The 8,772-nt window shown below is 44.8% G+C and overlaps 1 long non-coding RNA gene across 2 annotated transcripts; it reads left to right on the forward strand.

The window, feature by feature from the left end:
• Nucleotides 1-362: 362 nt before the first annotated feature.
• LOC148632564 (uncharacterized) lies at nt 363-7,585 on the forward strand. Of its 2 annotated transcripts, XR_015934229.1 has the most exons (4): nt 363-584; nt 697-783; nt 1,261-3,691; nt 3,726-7,585. It is a non-coding gene; the product is annotated as an uncharacterized LOC148632564 (long non-coding RNA). The 2 variants fall into 2 exon arrangements; XR_015934228.1 differs by having other exon boundaries at nt 373-584; nt 1,261-7,585.
• Nucleotides 7,586-8,772: the final 1,187 nt, after the last annotated feature.

Below are 8,772 nucleotides of genomic sequence, written 5' to 3' on the forward strand. Positions count from 1 at the left end.
CACGCCGATCAATTGCAACAGTCTGAAGATATTCTATTTACAGACTTAGAACTGTTCGACTTGATAGACGAAGCCGAGGATTCCACGAATTTCAGCGGTATGTATATCTGGCTTATTGTGAGACAATTACAACGTCGCGGTGCATGTCTCGTGTTAGCTATAGTTACAAAACGTTGTATAATATTTGTATACTAGGCAATATTGAATGAATATAATGGAATTACCCGGGATTGGTGCCGTAATGTGGTCGTGACTGTGTGTATCCATTCATTTCCAATAGCCCCGAAAACCACGGGTGTAAAAAGACCAGTTACGGCGCAGCACAACACCGGTGAGTAATTACGACAATGTTTTGAATAACGCTTTACGACCATGTGAGTCTTAAAGACACAGGGGTATATACGCCGCACCAAAACGCGTATGTGTCTATTCCAAAGACGCGGGCGAAGGGACAAGTCGCCACACATTTAAAAAACCCCGTTTGGGGTTTGCATTACCAACCCAAAACCTTGTGGTGACACAGGCCGATGTTCACATCATACCAGACGGTGCGGGGGATATTATCAGAGCGCCTGAGAGAAGAGGTTGGTATTATATAAAACATTCTTTTAGCCTGGTCATTTAAACGTGTCTATAATAAAAATACATACCGTTTTTCTATATTTTTCACTAATGGTATTTTCCCACTCCGTGCAGACCCCGGACCTTCAAAAAATAAACTGCGGCGCGCCAACAAGTTAACTGGGGCATCGAGCTCAAAACGGCTGAAACCAACAAGCAAAGGTTAATATAATTTAAGCGTGGTCAAGATGTGTTATGATCCACTTACGGTAAACGTTACTTCTTTTGTTAGGATGTTAATTCGCTGAAAGATCCTACTTCGCGGAGTTTTCTGTTTGGGGGTGTTAAAAAACCTTATTTTAAAACTGCCTAGCTTTTAAAGTTAAAAGCGACTGGTGTGTGCGAGGGTCTACAGGCCGTTAGCACGCCGCTTGACCCAGTAGCGCCACCACCGACGTCAAGGAAACCGGTGTAACAACATGGCCGGGTAACTTGCTCCATTCACCCACAGCCCTTTGTGTAAGGATGCACCATATGCGTGGCGTTTTTATCATAGTTATCGTAGTTTTCTGACTTTGACAGTTTAGATTTCATTGATTGTTGTGTTGAAAAGTCTTTTATTTTTATCACAGTGTTGTTTTCAGATTTTGAGATGTGGAGCATTGGCGTGGTAATAAAAAGTCTTATTTTTTCACACAGCATCTGTATCGACGCGCGGTGAAACAAATGCGGTGGAAACGTCGGAACCCAAGGTGGTGACTGCATCCGAGACGACTGTTAAGACGTCGACCAAAGCCAGACGTGTCAAGCCTGCGGAGCGAAATAATAACACGCCTAAAGACTTGGTGTTGGGTGATGTGCTAGATTCCGTGCGCGGTATTACACAGACACTAACAACGGCGATCACTAGTGAGGTGACCAAAAAACGAGCTTTAGAGCGTCTAAGAGCGGTTTTAGCCGGTGTACAGACCTTGTTTCCAAAACCGATCCAAGTTTTCACCGCTAACCTCTTAGATATAATTTCTAAAGAGGATGTCGATCTAACCTCTGGATTTCAGAACCTGTTGATGCTATTTCATGCTTCATCGGTGCAAATCCCCGGTGAAAAATGACTAAACATGCGGTCTAAAAAGTGCTTAAAAGACCAACCGCTTGCCAACCGCAAGCTTTTGTACATAAATAAAAGAATTAAACTGGCAAAAGCATGTTTGTTGCGTCGTCAAAGATTCAGAGCGAGGCATCAGATTTCCCAAGGGTCGCCCGAGCCACGCAATGAAAATGCAGTGGTAGAAAATAACTTAAGGCCCGAGGTTGTTGTGGCAGAACAGGATGGTGGTAACCCAGAACCGGTTGTACTGAACGATCTGAATCAGGTTGGTGGCGGTGTCGGGGTGAATAGAGACCCCATGGTTTTCCTGGAGTGTATACGTCGTTATAACAGGTCTTATAATAATTTTAGAGCAACAGAGCACCATGAAGAATTTCGTTTTGTTAATCTCGACAGAATAACCTCGTATGTACAGGCTATAGACGCTGTGCATGGTGCAGTCCAGAGAATATTGGATGAACTTTCTCCAAACATCGGGGCGAATGATTTTGTACAGCTGCGTTTGACAGCGGGTGGTTTTAACAAACCCTTGTTCTCACGCAGGAGACACCTCGGAGAATTAAATGCGGCCGATTTTTTAAGCCACATCTCGGACCTCTTACAGAGCCACACAGAGGTTCTCACCGATGACACCCTCCGCTTAGTGGTGACGATAGTTAGGAATATGCAGGGGGGTGCCCGCCGAAGATTTAAATCCGTTCTGTACAGCCGGGTAATTGCGCAGAAAAAAGCGCACCTTATCGACTTACATTACACGGGCGGTAATCTGTGTTTCGCCGGGAGTGTGTACGGTTTGTTGAATGAGGGTTGTACCGATGGGGAAATGTTACAGGGCGCTAAACGAATGCACAAAGAGTTGGGTTTTCCAGAGAATCGGAAAATTAGTTTGTCAGACATTACTGCTTTTGAAAAACATTTAAAGGTGGTTATTAAAATTTTGTACCACGACCAGGGTGATTGGAAATATTTTACAACGGGACCCACACCACCAAATTCTAAAATACTTTTTGTTCTACTGCATGAAGAGCATTTTTATGGGGTTTTAAATATTAAAGCTTTTGTGGGGGCGGCGTATTTTTGCACTAACTGCCACGCAGCGTATAGCCACAAGAACGCACACGCCTGTGTTAAAGCTTGTAAAACCTGTTTAGATCCCCAGTGTTGCGAAATTGATGCTGAAATTCAGAATTGCCCGGCCTGTAAGGTCTTTTGTCGTAGCTCACAGTGTTTGGCGAGACACTTGCGGAATGCGGCGACGGGTGTGAGTAAGTGTGAGCGCAGGGTCTTTTGTGAGAAATGTGGGGTTTATAACCTCGCAAGTCACAAATGTAAAGAGAAACTGTGCTCGCGTTGTAACAACGTGATCGACACCCCGGACACACATTTGTGCTACATACCGCCTTTGGACAACCCCAAAATTTCAAACAAGTACATTTTTTTCGACTTTGAATGCATGCAGGAAACGGGGACCCACATACCAAATTACGTCCACGCCCTTCATATTGACAATAAACGCAGCTGGGAATTTTATGGTGAAACTTGTCTAAAGGATTTTGTGTGTAAATTTATCGATAGACGTTTCAAAAACCATACGTTCATATCGCACAATGGCAAGGGATATGACAATTACCTAGTGATCAGGCAGTTGTTAGCTGAAAAGATGGACGTTGAACTAATTAATCAGGGTGGTAAGATAATGTGTATGACCGTAAAAGCTCTGAACATCCGATTTATCGATTCTTTAAACTTTCTGCCTATGAAATTAAGCAAACTGCCGGCCGCCATGGGGTTCCCCGGGTGTAAGGGTCATTTTCCACACTTGATGAACACTGCAGAAAACCAAAATTATGTCGGACCGATGCCTCCACCTGAACTTTACGGCGTTAACTACATGCTGCCGAGCGAGAAAGCCGAGTTTTTGGTTTGGTATGAAGAATGCCGGGGAAGTGTGTTTAACTTACAGAGAGAGTTGAAACGTTACTGCCAGTTGGATGTGGCAATTCTAAGAGAAGGCTGTGTCAGGTTTCGGGATGAGGTCATGAATATGACCAGACAGACACGCGTGACTGAGTCAGGGGCCGCCTGCGTTGTGTGCATCGACCCCTTTCAGTTTGTGACCATCGCTAGTGTCTGCATGGCCATGTTCAGACTTATGTTTTTACAGGAAGAGACGATTGCGTTGCTACCCCATGACAATTACCACCGCCAGCAAAAACGATTTTCTACACCCAGCATTCAATGGCTTATGTACATCGAACACACAGAGCGCGTTAAAATCCAACACGCGTTAACCACGGCCGGTGAGTTCAAGGTTGGCCCATATTTTCTGGATGGTTATGCTGTAATTGACGGCGTGCCGACAGCCTTTGAGTTCAACGGTTGCTTTTTTCACGGTTGTAGCGTTTGTTATTGTGAAAACGATTTTAATCAGCTGACAAACACTACTTTTGGTTGGTTGTACAGAAAGACGATGGTGAAAATTAATTTTCTCAAAATGAGAGGTTTTAACGTGCGTGTTTTGTGGGAGCACGAGTTCAGAGACACGCTTGTTAAAAATGGGGGTTTGGCTAAATTTCTAACAGCCGCGCAATTACCAGAGCATCTGCAACCTCGCGAGTCGCTTTTTGGGGGGAGAACAAATGCGATTTGTTTGCATTACACAGCGCAGCCCGGTGAAAAAATTCATTACTATGATTTCACCAGTCTGTATCCGTTTGTGAACAAAACTAAAAAATACCCACTGGGCCACCCCCGAATAATATATAACAACTTTGGAGATTTAAAACGGTATTTCGGTTTAGCGAAGGTGAAAGTTTACCCACCCAGACGTTTGTACTTTCCAGTTCTACCAACCAAAATTGACAAAAAACTGTTTTTCACGCTGTGTCGTACGTGTGCTGAAACAAAACAGACCACCCCCTGTGAGCACGGTGATGAAGATCGCGCCTTGACTGGTGTCTGGTGCACCCCCGAATTACAGAAGGCCTTAGACCTGGGGTATAGAGTGTGTAAAATTTACGAAATTTGGCATTTCGAAAAGGCCTCACACGATCTTTTTACCGACTACATCAAACTGCATCTGAAAGGGAAGCAGGAAGCTTCGGGGTTTCCAGAGTGGTGTACAGATGTCGCGAAACAACAAAGATATATCGGCGAATATTATGAAAAAGAGGGTGTCCGGCTGGACCCCGGCAACATTAAAAAGAATCCGGCCAAAAGACAGCTTTCAAAAATTGCCTTGAACAGTTTGTGGGGCAAGTATGGGCAAAGAGACAATTTACCACAGACCACCATTGTGAGAAACCCCGATGAATTGTTCAGGTACTTATTTACGCCATATCATGAGGTGTCAGCCTGCGAGTTTATCGATGAAAACACAGCCTGTGTTACGTGGAAACACACTAAACACCACTATACGGGCCATTCAAACACTAACATTTTCATCGCTAGCTTTACAACCGCCTATGCCCGCTTGGAGTTATACAATCTGCTAAATGCTTTGCAAGGCCGTTGTCTCTACCATGACACAGATTCCGTTATCTTTGTGAGCCGGGAGGGTGAGTGGAATCCGGAACTGGGCGACTACTTGGGTGAGTTGACCAGCGAAATCGATGCTGGTCAACACATCACCGAGTTTGTGTCAACAGGACCCAAGTCGTACGGGTACAAACTGTCTGGAGGGAAAGCCTGTTTAAAGGTAAAAGGCATTACGCTCAATGTGAACAATTGTGAAAAAGTTAACTTTGAGAGTCTGCGGGACTTGGTTTTTGACTATGGCGTTAACCCTTATGCAGAGTGCCGGGAATTTAAACACATTTCTATTCAACAGCCGATGATCGTACGTGTTAAAAAGGATTGGCGCATTGAGACCCGGACCTTAAAGAAAACCCAGAAGGTGGTGTACGACAAGCGGGTGCTGCAAGAAAATTTGACATCGTTGCCCTACGGATATTAACACGATGGATGTCAGGTTAAAACACCCTTTTTCGTGCATTTTGTCCGGACCCTCGAATTGCGGTAAAAGTTATTTTATAAAACAGCTCTTGGAGAGCGGTGATACCGTTATGACTCGTAAACCCGAAAACATAGTCTGGTGTTACAGCTGCTGGCAACCTCTATACGACGAGTTGCTTGTGAAATTTCCAGACATTCAGTTTATAGAAGGACTACCGACGTCGTTTTCCGACGACCAGCTACTGCCGCCGGGTAGAGTAAATTTGATTATAGTGGATGATTTGATGGAGTCTGCGTGTGAAAATAATGAGATAGAAAAAGCTTTTACCAAATACGTACACCACCGAAACCTCAGCATCATGTATATCGTCCAAAATGTGTTTTGTCAAGGCCGGAAAAGTAGAACCATCGCGTTAAATACAAAGTACATGGTGCTGTTTAAAAACCCTAGAGATAAACTACAGATTACAACCCTGTCCCGGCAGATGTACCCCGGTAAAGCCAAATTTTTTTTGGAAGCGTTCGATGAGGCTACTAAAAAACCTTTCGGTTACTTGTTGGTGGATTTAAATGCCGACACCCCAGATGACTATCGCTTGCGATACAGGTCTTTTCCCCCCAGATGTACCCACGGCTTATGTGTTTAAAAAATCTAAAAGTCGGTGATCTCACAACCACCGACTCAGTCGAAAAAACACGTTCGGGGCGTCGTCATGTCTTCACGCGTTCGGAGAAACCTGACTCTCTTAAATTTTCTGGTAAAAGCCACCCCCAAACAGCGGAAAGCTATTCTCTGCGGGGCTACAAATGATCTTGTACAGGCCATAGCTGAAATCGCCTTGAATACCTTGAAAGGGAACATACCGTTATCTGCTAAGCAGTTTGGGACCCTGAAGAGAAAGCGTAAGCTTATAAAGACTTTGAGTCGAAAGGGTCTTTCTCTTAAAAGAAAGAGACTCTTGGTGAACCAGTCCGGTGGTTTTATCGGGGCCCTGTTGAGTATTGCAGTACCACTGATTACGGGGCTTCTACAACGTCGATAATGGAGCACGCTGAAAAAATGTACCTGGTACCTCAGAAACAGCTCGATCGACTCCGAGAGCGGTCTGGGTTCGAAAGCGATGTAAGAAAAATAACCGCCCGTCGGCTGGATGATGAAATGCGTGACATTCTGCAGAACTCGCATCTGGCCGAATATGAAAAAGTGAAATTGTACAGCCAGGTGTTGCAACGGTATTTGACATTAGTACGCCAGGAGACTTCCGAAAAGGGGACTTTAACCGTTGTACTACCGGAAAATGCACCCACCGAACTATCACGTACGTTCGCACAACCGCCGTCATCGAGCGAGGCTGACTTTGGGTATATTTTGGACAGCGTGTCTCAGAGGTTCCGGAGAAATGCCGAGATATTGTTAAAGACCATGGCCCGCAATGAACCACTAATAGCCTGGAATGAAAAGGGGGAATTTGTGTACAAGGGGGCACCCGTTGAGGGCTCTCACATGATTGATCTTGTCAGGGCTCTCACGCAGCAGCAAGCAGTTGCTGGCGGTAAGAAGCCAAAAGGTTGGGATGTGTTCATGGAGGCTATGGCTGAAATCAACGTGCCGGGCACCTTGCTAGCCAACGCTGGTAACCGAGAGCTACTTGAAAAACTCAAGGCTGCCCCGCCGGGGTGTGCCGCGTCGGCCAAAACTTTAAAACAACCGGTAGAGTTGTCGACGGTCGACCCGGTCTCTAAGATAACCGCTGAAAGGAGACGATCATTAATACCTAGACCCACATGGCTGTCTTTGTAACATTTTTTTCTCTGGGTCTGTGTGTTTGTGTTAAATGACTTGAAATGTATATTAAAAAGCGTGCGCAATATGTTTAAAAATGGTTTGTCTGTAACATGTATTAAAAAAAGCTTGAGCGCTGTAACAGCGAATGTATAATAAAAATATTGTGTTGATTTTCATTCATGTTTTGTGTTCTTTTTAAATAATAACCACACAGACGTCGAAATGGTTCGATTTCATTTTTATTTTAGACGATCGATTAACATTTATGACATGTTTTAAATTGTCGTAAACACCCGCATAATTGAACATTCATATTTTCAAAGGGCTTGAAAGGGTACAGGGGTCTCCGTCTCACACGACGTCGGTTTTTCAGAAACATTTCCACCATGCGGTCATTCTGGATTGCATCCGTAGAATAAAGTTCTAAAATGTTTCTAAAAGATAAACCTTTACATCTATGGTATAGAAAAAAGACGCAGTGTAGACCGCAGGTCACTGCAAAAGAATCTTGCAATTGTCTGTTATTGTAAAATATGGAGTTAGCATTTCTGTTTAAGAAATCATTAATGTTCTGGGAAAGAAAAAGGCTTCGGGTGAAAATCCGTAGGAGTCGAAAAATTCTGCGCCCTCGTCGTCGGGTAAGTAAATAGCCAGCCAGTGTTCACCGGGGCGGTCGTGTGGGTGAGTATTAACTATTAAACTCAGAGGGCGCCGCGCCAGTCTCTCGCTCGGTAGGGCATCACTGGGGAACACGCCTAGAAAACTGTCTCGGGTATAGCGGTCTCGGGTTAGAATGTCTTCCAGCTGTTTGGTGTTCATCTTTATGTGCAGGTTGTGTGGTCTCCCAGTGCTTTTTAGCTGAAGTCGTAAATGACTTGACGTCTCATATCCAGCTCTATCACGTTGTCAAACAGCGCGTACACAACCATGTTAACTGTAGTGGGTAGCGGGAGCGCGAAGCGTATTTCAGCTCTCAGATTACCCGTTTTGATAAGTGAATAATGTCCTGTGCACTCGTCGTCGGGGCTGAGGTTGAAAGCGAACAATGTGTAACCGCGCGCGTACTCCTCGCGGTCCACCAGAACTGGTTTGTCTTTCAGACGCTTCCCGGCTGTTTCCACCAGATTAAAATATTCACGGATGCAATGTCCATTCTGGAAGTCTGGTTGAAGCGGTTTAGTGGGGATTTGTTCCCCGTCCGCGTAGAGAGCCAGAAAGTTAACGTTGTAGTGTTTAAAATTGAAGGGGTTTTGGGTAAAACTGCCGCTGAATGCCGCGTTGTCCACAAACCCCAAAATGGCCACTTTGGGTAACTGCCCGAGAAAGAGGTTTTCTTGGTTACACACACGGCTCCCTGCTGGCA

The sequence above is a fragment of the Lepisosteus platostomus genome, unplaced genomic scaffold (assembly GCF_059453375.1).
Source record: "Lepisosteus platostomus isolate fLepPlt1 unplaced genomic scaffold, fLepPlt1.hap1 Scaffold_60_H1, whole genome shotgun sequence".
Lineage (NCBI taxonomy): Eukaryota > Metazoa > Chordata > Actinopteri > Semionotiformes > Lepisosteidae > Lepisosteus > Lepisosteus platostomus.